Below are 17,295 nucleotides of genomic sequence, written 5' to 3'. Positions count from 1 at the left end.
ATCTCTCTTTAGTTTTGGAGTAATTTTGAAAAATGCAGCAAATCTTCCAGTCTCTAACACATCATTTGATAACTCATTGTATTAGAGCAAGAGTTCTCCTTTTCAGAAAACCAAATTTGATTTTAGAAAAAATTACTGGAGGCTAGGAGTGGTGGTTCATGCCTGTAATCCCAACGCTTTGGGAGGCCGAAGCTGGTGGATTACTTGAAGTCAGGAGTTCAAGACCATCCTGGCCAACATGGTGAAAACCCCGTCTCTACTAAAAATACAAAAAATAGCTAGGCATTGTGGCACACAGTTGTAATCCCAGCTACCCAGGAGACTGAGGCAGGAGAATCTCTTGAACCTGGGAAGCAGAGGTTGCAGTGAGCATTGCACTCCAGCCTAGGCGACAGAGTGAGACCCTGTCTCCAAAAAAAGAAAACAAAACAACAAAAAAGAAAACATTCTGGTGGCTGTTTGTCTTTCAATAACATTCTACGCTAATTCTTTTAAAATATGGTTTAAGCTTTAGATTCCACTAATATTTATTGACACCTAGTATGTCAAATACTGTGCTAGGCAGTTTTTACATACTTTGGAGTACTTCATTTTACCTTCAAAAGAAGCCTGAGAAGAAAGGATATTCACTGCATTTTACAAATGAAGATACTGAGTCTCAGAGAAATTAAGTGACTTGCTGAAATAAATGAAAACATGTTTTATCTTCTGAAATTCAACATTAATCTCAAGTCTAAGACAGGAATAGGCAGTCCTGTGTTGGTCTTCAGGGTAAATGTTAATTATTTTTAGTTCATTCTTCTCCTTGAAAGTCCACTAGGAGGAAGAATGAATAAAAATAGTGTACCATTGTCCATCCATCAGGATACTAATGGACCATTGTGCATTTTTGCAAAATAGAGAAATAGTCTCTGCTTTTCTGAAGCTCTGCTAAGTAAGTGAACATGTACTTTTTATAAGGCTGAGTTACAGGATGAAAGAGAAGAAGGGTAACAACAAGAAGAGAGTTTTTGCTGTGCATTTCCTTGCATAACTGAACGTATTAAGAAAATGTTGAATGTAGAATTCAAGCTCAGCAGATGTAACAAGGACCAAAATAACAATGGCTTAAACAAGTTAGAAGTTTCTTTCTCTCTTACTTAATAGCTGGAGTTGGGTAGTTCTGGGTGTTGTGGAGGTGTCCAGGGTCGGACACCTGAAGTCTATAGTTTTTCTATACATTATTTAATTCTGGTTTCTAGTCTATCATGATGACCATTTATATAAGATACATTTAAAAATCTCACGCATATTAAGATGCATTTAAAAATCTCATCATCATTTACTAAGAGCTAATGGTCCCTTGGAAATAAGTAAACATGCACGAGTGCAGTCAACTAAAGGGAGATTGGGTATAGTAGGTCCTGGGTAATCTGTAGACAGCCTGAGCAATTGCAGCAGGGAATTAAAACCTCTGTGAGTGATACGGTAAATAATTTCCTATAGGGATTTGGTATCGCACAATTGTAGGAGAAGCTGAGAACACAAAGGTCTAGAAGGGGACAACTGGGGAAAAAGGAAAAATTTATTAATCAAGGCACAGAGGGAAGCTGGTGAAGAAGCATGTGGAAGGCTGCGGTCTTGGCATCTGGTGGTGGCCTTCTGAAGCTTCTGCTTGGCAGCAGGGCAGGCCAGAGGAAAAGCTGGACTCAAAGCAGAGGGAAGCAGAGACGACTCACTGAATCCGGTAGACAAACTGGAATCCATGGGAGGAAACTGCAGCATGCATGTCTTTCGCCACATCACTCCAGTGAGGCAGGCGACCCGCAGAAAAACTGCTGCCTTCTCCCAGAGCCCAGTCTAGTGCTTGGAGAAGTTGTAGGAGGAGATCTGGCCAAACTCCCTGGGCCCTCACTCCAACAAGGGGAACCAGTGATCGGCAGCAGGGTGCACGAGCTGCGGTGGTGGCTAGGGCCTGGCACCGATGCCTCAAGCACAGCACTGTGGGGTCACTTTGGCCTTCCAAATCATGCAAATTTCTCTTCTTTCCAACCCTAATCCAGAGCTACCCAGGGGAAGGGAATTCTGGGAAATGTCCTTCTAGCTTAGCTAAGCAACACAGCACAAAATCATCACAGGAACAGACTCTGGCCTAAGAGAGAATAAACGTGACTATGGGGGAAAAAATTTCAAAAGGTCAAGGGCCCTAAATTCAGTCCATTGCTGTGATAGACTTTAAAAATCAAAATGTTAATTATTCAGATATATGACTAGCTTCCATTCCATCTAAAACAAGAGGTGAGGTCATTTCATTAAGGTCTCCTGGCCTTCTGTTTCTTTAGCTATAAAACTGAAAAACACATTTGCTAATGCATTATAAAGGCTTTCATGCTTGTTTTCTCAGGAACGTTAATTATCTCCCTTGAGCTGATGACTCTCACTTATCTCCAGTTCCATCGTCTCACATGATTTCTAGTTCTTTTTTTACCAATGAGTACTAAACTTTTCCCCCTCGATGCTTCACTGTTAGCCAAACACAACAACCCCAAAGCTGAATTCCTTTTCCTCTTGTACCAGGGTTCTTTACCACTTCCATTCCCTTTCCAGAGGGCAGTCACTCTTCCTGCCACTTGGAGCGATGCTCTGGGGCTTTTTCTCAGTTCAATCAATCATCACAATGGCTCTTGCTTTTATGGTTTCCTTCCTATATCTGCCATCCTATGCTACCTCTTATCATCTTGTTGTCAGATTATTGGGATACCTTTCCAGAAGTCTTTGTCTATTCCAGGCCCTTCTCACACCCATCCATCCTCCAGACCACTGCCAACCTAAAATGAGTGACCAACTCTCCGAAGCAAAGAGTTTAATAGGGAATAGCAGGGGTGTTGCAAACCTGTGATATGCATGCTGCGATGGTTCATAGACATATCTGTAGGTTGGGGTAAAGGGGGAGCTTTTAAAGACAAAAAGAATTCCACATAGACTGTAACCAAAGGTTACAAAGACCAAAGGTAACAGGGGTTTGTTACAGAAGTTGGCATTAGCTTATCGGTTGGTTGAGACAGACTTACTAGGCAAGTGTCCTTGTGTAGATAGATTATTTGGAATACTGCAGTCTTGAGGGATTTCCTTGCAATAAGTCCTGTTACAGGAAAACCATGTAGTACGTGCAGAAATCTCTTGTGATAAGAGCTCCTTCTTTCTTGCCCTCCTGACTCCATTTTGTTTGTGTTTTGACATAAGTGACTCCATTTTGGTATTGGCAACTTTCACACCAGTATTCCTTAAATACCATTTTCCTCATGTCATCAATGTTTACAAATCTTCAAAGATTTCCTCTTTTCTTCCACAACATACAGGTCAAATGGCTTTCCAGATGAAAAGGAGATTAGAAATGATCTGGTGCAACATTCTTCTTTTCTTTTCTTTCTTTTTTTTTTTTTTGAGATGGAGTTTCGTGCTTGTCACCTAGGCTGGAGTGCAATGGTGTGATCTCGGCTCACTGCAACCTCTGCCTCCCGGGTTCAAGAGATTCTCCTGCCTCAGCCTCCCAAGTAGCTGGGATTACAGGCGCCCGCCACCATGCCCAGCTAATTTTTGTATTTTTAGTAGAGATGGGGTTTCTCCATGTTGGCCAGGCTGGTCTTGAACTTCTGACCTCAAGTGATCTACCCACCTCGGCCTCCCAAAGTGCTGGGATTACAGGCATGAGCCATTCAATAGAAAACAAGTAAAAGAAATTCTGGGAGATTGAGGGCACACAGATTTGGGAATAGAACCCTAGGTACCTGAAAGCTAATCCATGTGCTTTCTGCTTCTATATCACCTACGTTTCAGGCAAAACCTCTGGTTTTTCAAGACCCTCCATTATCTCACCCAGCTCTATCAGGGCGTCTGCAGGACCATAGGGCCACGATTTACTTGTAGTATAAGTCTTGTGCTCCAGGGCCACCATAGACTCCACATAACAGACAAAGTGAATGATGCTCCCTGGGATTGTGCAATGAGGCAATACTTTATCAGTGTGGGTTTATTACCCACTGCTCCACACCCAAGTCAATACACACAAAGCACTTGTTGTGGCCTCTTCCTTCCCCCTCTACTCTATCCAGATCCTTCCTCTTTTTGAAGTTAAACGAAAGCTTTAGCTCCTCTTTGAATCCACTCCATTTTTTAGAGGTCTTTATTTGTAAGAACTACTAGTGTGTTTCTAGAGTAACTCAGTTCTGGGCTACCAAGGGTGTAAATTTAAAATCCGAAAACCTCTGTTCTAATCCCAGCTCTTCTACTTACTGGTGGTGTGAACTTTACGTGATTTTTATTCTCTGAGCTATTTCTTTTTTTTGAGATGGAGTCTCACTCTGTCGCCCAGGCTGGAGTGCAGTGGCGCAATCTCGGCTCACTGCAAGCTCCGCCTCCCGGGTTCACGCCATTCTCCTGCCTCAGCCTCTCCGAGTAGCTGGGACTACAGGCGCCCGCCACCACGCCCGGCTAATTTTTTGTATTTTTAGTAGAGACGGGGTTTCACTGTGGTCTCGATCTCCTGACCTCGTGATCCGCCCGCCTCGGCCTCCCAAAGTGCTGGGATTACAAGCGTGAGCCACTGGGCCCGGCCGAGCTATTTCTAATCTATGTAATGGGCATAGTAATATCTGTCCTATCTCCTAGAGTACAGGTGCACATCAGATGATCTAATGTATATGAGAGTGCTTTAGATGCTGTAAAGTATGAGAGTATGATATAATGTAAGTTACAATGTGAGAATACATCTTAGTCCTTAGCAATAGGGTATTACTTCTGTATGTTTATTTTGGTTTATTAACCAGAATGTAGTTATAGACTGTAAGCATTTTGAAGGAAGAAATATCTCATATTTTTTCTTTCTGTCCCTGTAAGTGAGCACAGCATGAGTCTGTTTAAAAATCACGCTGGTTTATTTACCTTTGTGTTTTTAAGCGGGAAGGAGGAAAAGGACTTAAAAATATGATGCAGACATAGGAAAGATCTCAAATTGGGCTTCTTTACTTGTGTAGAGATCTGGCTAGTGGGCAGGCTGGGAACTAAGTAAGCTAGAAATACTAGGCTGCCAAAAAAACTCCTGTTCCTGCCAGACACCATCACCAGGCTTTTTGCAGAACAATCCATCACTTGGGCATGATTTTAAAAAAATCTCTTTCTGATTTTGGCTGTAAGAAAAGATGCAGGAGATTTAGTAGTGTTAAGAAACAATTAGCAGGAGATATTTAGGCCTTTCTTTGTTAAGGCATACGTAGTTATTCGAGAATTTTGTACACAATATCTAAAAGTTGTTCTGGATGCTTTTTGGATCCTCTGCTTTTTGCTACAACATGGAGAAGTTAGAACTACTTAGACCAAAAGCAATGCCAATGAGATGGAGAATCTCAGGGTCGAAGGAAGTTTGGATCTAGGAAAAGGAAATACTTCTTACATCTCATGGACTGTCCAATTTACAACTGCAGGTGCAAGGACTGGCCTGGGTAATCACATGTGAGGCTTGGAGTCATGCTGTCAGAGGCAGGAATCCAAATCACATCTTCTAAAGAGAACAGTCATTTCACATTCTTATCTTGAGGCTATGGATTCTCCTCGTGTTTTTAAAAGAGATCCAAAGAATTCTCCATTTTTTTTCTTGCTAAGAGTCAATCCTTTACATCCATATTCACATTTTAGTTTCTTTTTCTTTTCTAAAGAAAATATACCATAGTAATTTCATTTCAATCCCCAATTGTATTCTAGGGCATTGGTATAAACTATATAAACTTAGTTGGAGTTTAAAGAAGATTTTTATTAGGAACAAGCTTTTCATACCAGATCTTGAATGCATTACCAAACTTATTAAGCTGATGTGATTAGTGCTCAGGTATTTAGAGAGTTTATTGCTTGTAATACAAACAAATCCTTTGTGTAAATAGAGGTATGAAGGAAAAGTACTTGCTGTTCTAAAGTAACATTGAAAGCAAGATTAAACCATCCTTATTAGACCTTCTTAAATATGGATTGGCTTAGAACAACATTCCTTAATTGTGTTAGATCACAGCATGATTTTCTTCTGCCAGGAAAGTGTTTCTATTCTTAGGTTAAAGTGGATGTCCCACATCATTTTACTTTCTGGTCCCCTGTTCCCCTAACTGTAAAATAATTGGGTTGCCCCAGAATTTAGAATTCAGGAGGGGGTACTCATATAATCTTATGCACTTTTTTTTTTTTTTTTTGAGATGGAATCTCACTCTGTTGCCCAGGCTGGAGTGCTGTGGCTCGATCTCGGCTCATTGCAATCGCTGCCTCCTGAGTCCAAGTGATTCTCCTGCCTCAGCCTCCCGAGTAGCTGGGATTACAGTTGTGCACTACCACCATGCTTGGTTAATTTTTGTAGTTTTAGTAGAGACGGGGTTTTACTATATTGGCCAGGCTGGTCTTGAACACCTGACCTCAAGTGATCCACCTGCCTTGGCCTCCCAAAGTGCTGGAATTATAGGCATGAGCCATTGCGCCCAACATCTTATGTACTTCTAGAATGCATTTAAAATATTATTCTAAGAAGGGGTCCATAGGCTTCACCAGCCTACCGAAGAGGTTCATGGCCCCAGAGAGGCTAAGAGCCCCTCCCTTCCATTTTTCTGTAGCTAATATTAAAACTCTTACATCAAACAAAATCAGGATGTATACTTATTAAACACTCTGTTATCCATATCTTATCTTTCACTTCAAATATGTTAAAGATCTTACCTCGACTCCCCACTGGGGAGTCTTGATCTGGGGTGCTCTTGATCATCACTTTAGCTCCCTTTAATAACAGAATTTTTCTAACATGGTTCAAGCTTTCACAACATAGAATCACAGATTCTTGACATTGTGAAGACACAGAACAATGTGAAGATTTTTGTATTCATGCTTCACAAGTAAAGTCAAGATGAGCCAAAACCCAAGGCATAATGTTATTATTTCATGAGTTCATCTGAGGTGATACTTGTGTAGAAACCCAGCCCTCCTTAAAATAGCCACTGTAACTCAGAAAAATATGTGTGACTGTTTTTTTATAATAATTATTAGGGCTTTTTATCCAGAAATTCATATGTCCATAAATTAATTAATTAACCTCTTCTTTCATCTCATGAAGAATAACTTTTCACTTTGAGCAGAGGGAAGGCATGTTTCCCAAGGTCACATATGAGGTTAGGTGATAAAGCTGCGACTGTCATCCTTCAGCTACCTTTGTATTCACATATTCAAGTGACAGGTGACACCAAATAACCTCCCCTGATCTCTTCTACCAACTCTGAGGACTCAAATGGGCAGAAATTCCAGCAAGAAAACATCTTGGAGTGAGGAAGAGGAGAAGATAGAGAGAGAAGTGGTAGGGATTCATTGATTCACTCACGCATCCAGCACATGTGTCTTGCTCACCCACAACATGGCAGGCATAGTACCAGGTGCTGGAGATCCACATCTTATTTTCACGAACCAGTGATAGGGACAGACGAAAAGAAAAAAAAAAATGAACACACCTATGATCCAGTTTCAGGAGAGAGAAGTGTTAAAATTCAGGTGGAGATAAGAGTGATAAGGAAAAATAAAAGAGGGTAAGTGAAAGGGCATGCTTGGAGGAGGGTTATTTCCGATATGATAGTAACAGAAGATGTTTCTGAGGTGGTAACATGTGGGCCAAGGTTTGCATGAAGAAAGCAGTGTGACAATCTCGGAGGAGGGGGTCTTGAAGCAGGGCTAATGGCAGGTCAGATGGCTTTGAGGACATGAGCTTGAAGGGTGAGGAGAGCTGCAAGAAAGCCATTGTGTTTGAATTTGGACCAGGCTTTGGCATTGGACTGCCTGGCCTTGAATCCAGCACCACCACGTAGGACTTAGGGCAAGTCCGTTGATCTCTCTAGCTTTCAGTTTTCTTATCTAGAAAACAGGGCAATTGTATCCACTTGATGGCCTAACTGTCCAGTTAAATGAAGGAATCTGTATAAAGTGCCCCTAGTTCAGTGCATGGCGTGTGGCATGGACTTAGTACACTTAGTCATTAGTGTTTTTAAATGTCTGGCTGTGGTCTAGACATGAGGCGAACAGTTCTGAAAATGCCAGCGCTGACTTCAACAGGCATTTTGCTTAAGTCACTCTGGGACACACAGGAAGTGCTTCAAGCCCTTTATTGATTTATGATGCTGTGGTCTTCTTTCCCTCCCTCTACACATAAATCCAGCTGAGTCAGGACCACAGAGACCAGGTTGTGGCTTAGAGAAATATAGTTCAATCCTAGGTCACCTGCAGTCCAGAGGGCTTCCTAGGAAACCAGACAGGTTTTACAGAAAATCATGAAGCTTTGGTGAAAGATGAAAGGTGAGATATAGGCTGAGAAACATAAAAATGTCCACTCTTCTTTTTTTTTTTTTTTCTTTTGAGACAGAGTCTCGCTCTGTCGCCCAGGCTGGAGTGCAGTGGCGCGATCTCGGCTCACTGCAAGCTCCGCCTTCCAGGTTCACGCCGTTCTCCTGCCTCAGTGTCCTGAGTAGCTGGGACTACAGGCGCCCGCCACCACGCCCAGCTAATTTTTTGTATTTTTAGTAGAGACGGGGTTTCATCGTGTTCGCCAAGGTGGTCTCGATCTCCTGATCTTGTGATCCGCCCACCTTGGCCTCCCAAAGTGCTGGGATTACAGGCGTGAGTCACTGCGCCCAGCCTAAATGTCCACTCTTCTAAGTTGGTGCAATGAATTTCGACCATATGTCCTGTGCAAACATCTGTTCACTTTGGCTTCTTCAGGCCTAACATGGCACCTGGCCCACAATTGGGGCTCAATAAATATTTGTTGGATGAATCAAAAAATTCTTTCTAGAACTCTTTCAGCTTCCATAATTAAGGGGGAGCTGCCTAGTCTGGGGCTGGATATCCTGATCTCCTCTGGTATGACTCTGACCCAATATCCAGGGAATGAGTGGTGAATGTGGCTTGTGTGGAACCTCACACACATTTGGCCAAAAATTATTTCTGGGTAAAGCTACTAAGTTGAGGATGCAAGGCCATCTCCAATATTTAGTGACTGAAGAAGTTTCATGTTTTAGAGTCACTAAAATGAAGGCCATTTAAAAAAATGTACAGTGTGAGACAAAATTTATTTTAAGTTTTTCCATATTTTTCTCCAAATATAAGACCCAGCTTCCTCTGAGAAAAAGATTGAGAATAGCCCATTCAAGGTAGGATAATTATTCCTACCTTGGTTTCATGTAATTGAATATATTTAAACTTGACTCTTTACCAAAAAGATTGGAGGAAATTCCTTCATGGTTTTCCCAAGAAAAATATGTGACAATCTAAATCTGGAATTTGGGAGGGAGGTGTTTTTGCTTACCTAATTAAACATTAGAGGTTATAGAAATATTTCAATGGATTATCTCAGCCTTAAGAATCACATTAAATCTCTCAGATGTGAATGGGCAACCTAAAGTTGATAATAGTACTAAAAGATCTTTGTAGAAAAATCATACCATAGCCACAAGTAATCAAACTGTCAATAACTATAAGGGGCTGAGATTTTACCCCACTTGCAAGCTAACAAGTTAACCTGTCACAGTTTAATGATGTTGACAGAAAACATAAGACTCCTTGGTCAGAGACAAAGGGCAGTTTATTATCTATAGCAAAGCAATAGCTAGAATATCAACAAGTTAGCCTGTCACAGTTTAATGATGTTGACAGAAAACACAAGACTCCTTGGTCAGAGACAAAGGGCAGTTTATTCTCTATAGCAAAGCAATAGCCAGAATATCAACACTTGCCCAGGTTCTCCAAGCCCCAGTACAGGTCAACATGAAGGGGGCCAGATGATACCTGTACATAATTTTTTTTTTGAGGGAACACCCCAGCCTAGCAAACCCACATTTTTCATAATAGAGAGTAAGCCACCCAGATGTCTTCCCTGGATGGAGACATTATCTCATTTATTTTATTTATTTATTTATTTTTCTTTGGTTATTTTTTCTAGGAGATGTTGTCTTTAGCGGACAGTCAACAAACTTGCCCTTTGCTCCAGAGGGTGACACTATCTCTAGCTCCAAGACTATTTATTATGCAGCCTACAACAAGGCTATTATACAAACAGCCTTGGAAAGACAGCCTAGAGCAAAGACAGTCAGTGCCTTTTCCCATAAGACATAAAGAAATGTGAGAGACCCACAGAGAATTGGCTCCCAACCCAAATATCCTAAAACTCAAATGTCTTTCCTTTTTATTCGAAACAACAATCTAGAATTTCGAAAAACTCAAAGACCATAGAGCCTAGCTTTTTGCTCTGTTTGGTTTTATGGAGCTGAACCAGCCTACTGGAGGGTGGGTATCAATGTTGGAAGCATGAGTCATCTGCCATAAAATTTAAACTTAGATTTAAACAAATAACTCTGGCTCTTAAAAGAATTTGTTCATTGGATATTTGCACAGCTAAAGATTATGACAGCTCCAAGGATGTGGAGCAGCAGGTTCTAATTTGGAAGTTTACTTAGTGGCTTCATTTCAAGACCTACTGGGTTTAAGGCAAAGAGGCTGACATTGCAGAAGCACAGGTGTTTCAAAAAAGATTCTGGTATTCTTCGGATTTCCTCCAAGGCTCCAGGTCCCTAACATGCAGAACCACCACAGTCAAAGGCTTTTTCTCTGCTCATCTTCCTCTTCCACCATTCTTATGAGATAATTACATATCTTTAGAGAAAAGGCAATTTCAGACATTGTTATTTTTTGAACAGGGGAGGGTTATTTATTTTTTAAATACATATTTATTTCCAACTTTTATTTTAAGTTCAGGGGTACATGTGCAGGATGTGGAGGTTTGTTACATAGGTAAACGTGTGCCATGGTGGTTTGCTGCACAGATCAACCCATCATCTAGGTATTAAGCCCAGCATCCATTTGCTATTCTTCCTGATGCTCTTCCTCCCCCCACACACTCCTTCCACAGGCCCCAGTGTGTGTGTTGGTCCCCACCCCCCACATGTTTCCAACAGTGTAAAAGTGTTAACAGGAGGGTTTTATTATTAAATGTAGCCATTACACAATAATAGTCACGTGAGTTTATGTTGTGCATCTACCTTTAAGATCTTTCAAATCTTATTTTTCCCTTTAAGTCTTGAATTTCAGTTATCACCAGTATTTACACAAACACTATTCCTTTTTCTCAACTAATTAAGTCAAAGGTCATTTAGAGTGATTGGAATGGTGAACTATCATACGGAAAATAGCATCCATGTGGTTCTGTACTAACTTTGCATCCAAACAACCAGGAAAAACTTAAAGAAATAGGTGCACTTAGCTAATTAAATCCTGTTTTCCCCTTGGAGTTAGGTGATGCAGCAGCAGTATCTAATAGAACCAAAGAGTTCAAAACTACATTTTTATAGCATAAGCACAGCTAGAAGTAAAGCAAAATGACACCATCAGTCCTGTCACCATGGGCAACTGCTCATATAATACGTCAGTGTTTAACTTATCTCTCAGTCTGATACTCCAATTACAGTTCTATGACCTTGAAAATGATAAATATTGGACTGTAAAAGACGTTAAAGTGTCAGGCTAAGGTTTTAATACTATCTTAATAAACACAAGTATTCATGTGTTACTTTACTGCTTTCCATGACTCAATGTTAAGGATTTTTCAAGGATAATTTGCAACATTTAAAACTATAATACTTTCCTAATTAAAGTATCAATAATGAAAAATGTACAACATCAAATATGATCTCCAAAGCCATGACATTTAAGTTATAGTACAAACTAGAAAAGATTAATTTCTTGCAGCTCCTTCCTTTTTGGCTTGGCATTTTGAACTTTTAGTTCAGTGGTCTGCAAATTGGGGTATGCATGCTCCAGGGTAGGGGTTCCCAACTCCTGGAACATGGACTGGACCAGTACAGGTCTGTGGCTTGTTAGGAACTAGGCTGCACAGCAGGAGGTGAGCTATGGGTGAGCAAGTGAAGCTGAGCTCTACCTCCTGTCTAATCAGCTGCAGCATTAGGGTCTCATAGGAGGGCAAACCCTAGTGTGAACTGCCCATGCAAGGGATGTAGGTTGCACGCTCCTTATGAGAATCTAATGATAAACGTCATGTACTTGAATCATCCCAAAACCATCCCCCCCGCCCCCTGTCTGTGGAAAAATTGTCTTCCATGAAACCAGTCCCTGGTGCCAAAAAGGTTGGGGACCACTGCTCTATGGAGTTTACTTTCTGAAGCGTACTCCCTCCATGATAATTCAAAGCAAATCAATTTCCAGAGATTCAGGTTCAAAAAAATCTGTTTCTTGATATTTCTCCTTCCCCATCTCTCCAGTTATAACTGTTCTCCCACTTAAAAGAAAGCACACTTGTTCTTACCAGAAATATTATTTTGATACATGTTCAAAATTGTAAAAATCTAAGAATGCTAGTCAAAAAGACAACTGGAAATATCGGTGTAGCTGTTCAAAAATGAGTCTAAAGCCTAGATAATCATAATTTTATGTCAAGATATTTCCAATAATTTGCTTTCAACAAAAAATAAAGCATCATCTAATCAAGTTATCAGCACTATATTATTACAAATAACTTCTGTTACTTAAAGAATTAAGTGACATTGCTATTACAACATTTTTTCAACTCCCCATATTTTAATTAATCTTGAGAACAATAATTTTCATCCATTTAAAAAGTACATTTGGTGCCTGCTCACTCTAGCATTCATTATTGAGGGTTATTTCATTTAGTCCAATTTCCCTTAGTATATTTTTTTGAAAAATAATTTCAGTTGGTTTTGACTAGAAATCTTTAGGACAGAAAGATTAGAGAACATTGAGCCTTTATTTAATTGCCTTTTTTAGTTTGTAATTTAAGTAATCCAAGACAATATTCTTGAAAAAGTATTTCTTTTACAAAAGGCCATGAGTGGATATGACTCAGGGAGACTGAGAATACAAAAAAGAAAAAGAAATTAAAGCAACCACATCACTGCCAATGTTGGGGATGCTATCCTATAGTGGGGCTTATTTATTTATTTATTATTTATTTATTTTGGGGGAGACAGCCTAGCTCTGTCTCCCAGGCTGGAGTGTAGTGGTGTGATCTCGGCTCACTGCAACTTCCACCTCCTGGGCTCAAGCGATTCTCCTGCCTTAGCTTCCCAAGTAGCTGGGACTACAGGCTTGTCTATCACGCTTGTCTAATTTTTTGTATTTTTAGTAGAGATGAGGTTTCACAGTGCTGGCCAGGCTGGTCTCAAACTCCTGAGCTTAGGTGATCTGCCCACCTGGGGCTCCCGAAGTACTGGAATTACAGGAATGAGCCACTGCCCCTGGCCTATTTTTATTTTATTTATTTATTTTTTTGAGACAGGGTCTCACTCTGATGCTTGGGCTGGAGTGCAGTGGCATGATCATGGCTCACTGCAGCCTAGATCTCCTGTTAATAACTTAATTCAGAAAAACTCTTGGAAGCTCTTAGAGTAAAAAGAAATTTCAATTTAAGATCATATTTTTAATTTGATTTTAAAATTCAAAGATCACTCACTGCAGCCTCAATCTTCCTGCCTCAGCCTCCTGGGTAGCTGAGACTACAGGCACACATCACCACACCTGGCTAATTTTTGTATTTTTTTATAGAGACGGGGTTTCCCCACGTTGCCCAGGCTGGTCTCGAACTCCTGGGCTCAAGCGATCCACCTGCCTCGACCTCCCAAAGTGCTACGATTACAGGAGTGAACCATCACACCTGGTCGTATACTTATTTTTAAAGAACCCAATTTTTCCACTTAGGCAACTTATAAGGCCAGAATTTAAACATCTGGTTGGAAGGGATGGGCACAGTCCCTCTCAAATTCACATTTGAATTACTCCTTTGCCGCTTACAAAGGCAATAAAAACCAAGGATTTTTCACTCCTACAAAGTATAGGGCATGGCTCCTTTGCAAATCAAGTTGTTGAAAACTCTGCAGTCTGAGTGTAGAGCTTCCTCCAAATTGTTAGGAGTTCTCTGGCAAGACTTTCAAGACCTCTGTGAGCCTTTCAAATCCTGGGCTAGCATGCCAGGTGGTTTAGGAAGGACTCAAGCCAAACAGAAAGTGTGCCTAGAGAGCTGTAGAATTTAAATCTGAAGGCATAGAAGGTTAAATGACAGTTTCTGTGGGAAAAACTGGGGCAGGAACCTGAAATAGGTAGGAGGGGGAAACACACAAGTATCAGGGCCGCCATTTCCATTGAATATCCCTATGAATCCAAGTCCGTGTCCTTAACCGGAGACAGAGAGACTTCAACGAACTTGCCCTTCATGATCTTTTTATGACACTCTGTGTAGCCATAAGCACGCTGTCTGTGGATTTCATCTGGATCAGGCAAGTTCTGATAGGCAGCCTTGATGATTTAATACCATGTGAAATATGAGTTTCATATCTGTAAACAATCACCACACCTCCGCCCCCCACAAGTCCAAAACTTCCTCCATTATTGCAACATAGACAAGACCTTCAAGATTCGTGCAGACCCTGACATTTATAAGAGTACGAATTGCTGAGGCAGTCCTGAAACGATGGGATTGAAAGTGGAGTAATAGGAGTCAAGGAGAATAATTTTAGTGCCTGCTGAACTCCAGTGGCTGCGCTCACTGTAGAAGAGTTCACTGTGTCTCTGTTACGAGTGCTCTGTGGATTCCTGATGCGCGAATAGGACAATGTGCATCCCCTTTTGGCCTGTCATCGGGGTAGGGAATAAAGAAGATGCCCAGAGAGAGCCGCTACTTTTTTGCTGTGGTAGTGAAAGGGAGCCCTCCCCTGTGGCAATAATTTAATTTTCCTTGGGGAGAAATTGGGCCATCTCATTGGGAAAAGGAATTAGTGATTTTAAGAAAACTCCCACCTGTTATTATAAACATAAACACATTAAATCCCCATGTAATGATTCATACCTCTTATGAATGAATAAGAGTTTCAGTCCTTACTTATGAACTGAAACTGAGTTTCTCCACTGCTTCTGCTTCAGGTATTGAAAGCATCTTTCCAGAGAACATCAAGGTTGATGAGATTCTGGCACTGTCTTGCTTCTAGGTCAGCCATTGAAAGACTCTGACCCTTTCAGTGAGTCTATCTTGCTGCACATGATACTTTCAGATTTGTATTTCCCTCTCTCTGGAGCTGAAAACCTGTGATTTTACAATCTGGAATCATTGTTTAAATAATCTTCTCTCTTTTTTGGGGTGAGGGACAAGGTCTCACTCTGTTGCTCAGGCTAGAGTGCAGTGGTATGATCATAGCTCAGGGCAGGCTTGATCTCCTGGGCTCATGTGATCCTCCTGCCTCAGCCTCCCAAGTAGTTGTGACTATGGGCATGTGCCACCACACCTGGCTTATTTTATTTTATTTTATTTTATTTATTATTTTAAGTAGAGACAAGGTTTCACTACATTGCGCAGGCTGGTCTGTAACTACTGAGCTCAAGCAATCCTCTCACCTCAGCCTCCCAAAGTGCTGGGATTACAGGCTCAATATTCTTATTTTTAACTTGGCAGGCTCCACATTGGGAGGTTGAGCCATCCTTGTCAAATTTCAAAACATTTGTCAATTTTTGTGACATCCAGTTTGTCAATATTAGATAAACCAAGCCATCAATTCTTTAATTCCTTCATTCAATCAAAAAAGAAGTAGACTCTTTCAGCAACAATACAGTTATTTTTGGAAGCATCAGGTGTAAGGCTTGCTTGACAAGTTTCCTTTTGAACAGAGACTGAGGGAAGCCTCTTTTTCAATATTCAACTCACTGCTCGCTGACTGGTGAAACTACTGGAGGACTTGGCTTAGCTGCTATATTGAATGAATGTCTAGGACAGGCTTGCAATATGGATCTCGACAAGCCCCTGGCAGTTCAGACTGAGCACATACAACTGGTGTTTTGTGCAACTGTCCCATCTTCTTGTTGGCGAGGTCCACTTTCTATCACAGCAGGATCAACTCATTTTCATTTGAGGCCTAGGTGGTTCTGATGAGCCCAGCAATGATTCTCCCCAAACCTCACTAAATAATCAAGGCCACCATGATGAAAGATGGGGAGGGGAAGAAGGAGCTTTGAAAGGTGATGAGGTGAGGATGGAAGTTGGAACAAGAAACTCTGAGCTATCTCCTCTACTAAAAGAAAATGAGAGTGCCCTTTACCCCACCTCCTCCTCATGGCTGTTAAAGCAAATGGTTGTAGGGACCCTCAGCTTCACCTGGCCAGCATCGAATACCCATGCCAGGAAAGGGTATAGGGAGGTTGGTCCATGGCATATATTATTTAGCTTAAAAATCGGATTTATATAATTTTATCTTGCATTTGTCCAAGGACAGGTCTTCATTACAAAGGCTTCACCAGAATTATGCAGATATCAGTCTACTCAGAGCTGGATCTTCAGTCTTGCAAAGCTCAAGACAGGGTTGCCTGAGCACTAAACTGGTCTCATTAAAAGTAAAGCGATTCCACCAACGATATAATCTGCAAGAATCTAGTGAAGGTCTTTTAGCATGGAGAGGGGCAGGGGAAGAGAGGTGAGGTGAGAGTGTGGCAGACATGCGGTTTCCTAGTTTTGAATTCCCCATTAATAAGAACAACAATAATAATTATACTACTTTTTATTATAATTATCTTCCATGCATGAAAGGTAACCCTGCATAGATTCACTTGGAGAATATAAGAGAAAAATAGATTTTTCCAGTCTTCTGCAATCCAATTTAGTTTTTTTTTCCTTTAAAGCAGCAAATTTACACCCAGCAGATGTTTTTTCTACAGGGCATAATCTTGTGAGGAGAGGCAAATTTTAAGTTAGAGGCATGGCTGACTGCTGGATTCTGGCATAGGCAGCCCAGGTGGTTGCTGGCCAGAGCGGCCTCCCCTTGGCTTCAAGTTTCTTCTTCCCAGACCCTCTTCTGGGATAAAATTGTGTAGTTGGTTGATAAATCAGTGCTGGTCTTCTGAAACACAGTGAATCAGCCAACAGTGAGCCTGAGCTGGGGCAGGGCCAAAGGCCTTCTTTCCACTGAATCAAAGATGCTTACACTCGACATTTATTTATTAATTAATAAATATTTATTGAGTCACTATCAAGAAAGCACAGTGATAAAAAAGCATGAATTCCAGAGACTACTAGGGATAATGCCACCTTTGTCACTTATGTGCTCTGTGACCTTGGCAAGTTAACTCTTCTAAGCCTCAGTTTCCTCTTTGATAAAAGAGGTATCATAATAGTTCCTACCTTGTAGGGTTTGTGAGGATCAAATGAGATGAGGTTGTAAAAATGTTTGTAAAAGCCCACAGTAA

At 41.0% G+C, this 17,295-nt stretch overlaps 1 protein-coding gene across 1 annotated transcript in view; it reads left to right on the top strand.

The window, feature by feature from the left end:
• SLC2A12 (solute carrier family 2 member 12) overlaps window positions 1-17,295 on the top strand; it is a 62,128-nt gene that overhangs the window by 24,232 nt on the left and 20,601 nt on the right. The window lies entirely within an intron of this gene.

The sequence above is a fragment of the Nomascus leucogenys genome, chromosome 3, assembly GCF_006542625.1.
Source record: "Nomascus leucogenys isolate Asia chromosome 3, Asia_NLE_v1, whole genome shotgun sequence".
Taxonomy (NCBI): domain Eukaryota; kingdom Metazoa; phylum Chordata; class Mammalia; order Primates; family Hylobatidae; genus Nomascus; species Nomascus leucogenys.
Note: the sequence above shows the minus strand (reverse complement) of the source record. Positions and strands in the feature narration are given on the sequence as shown.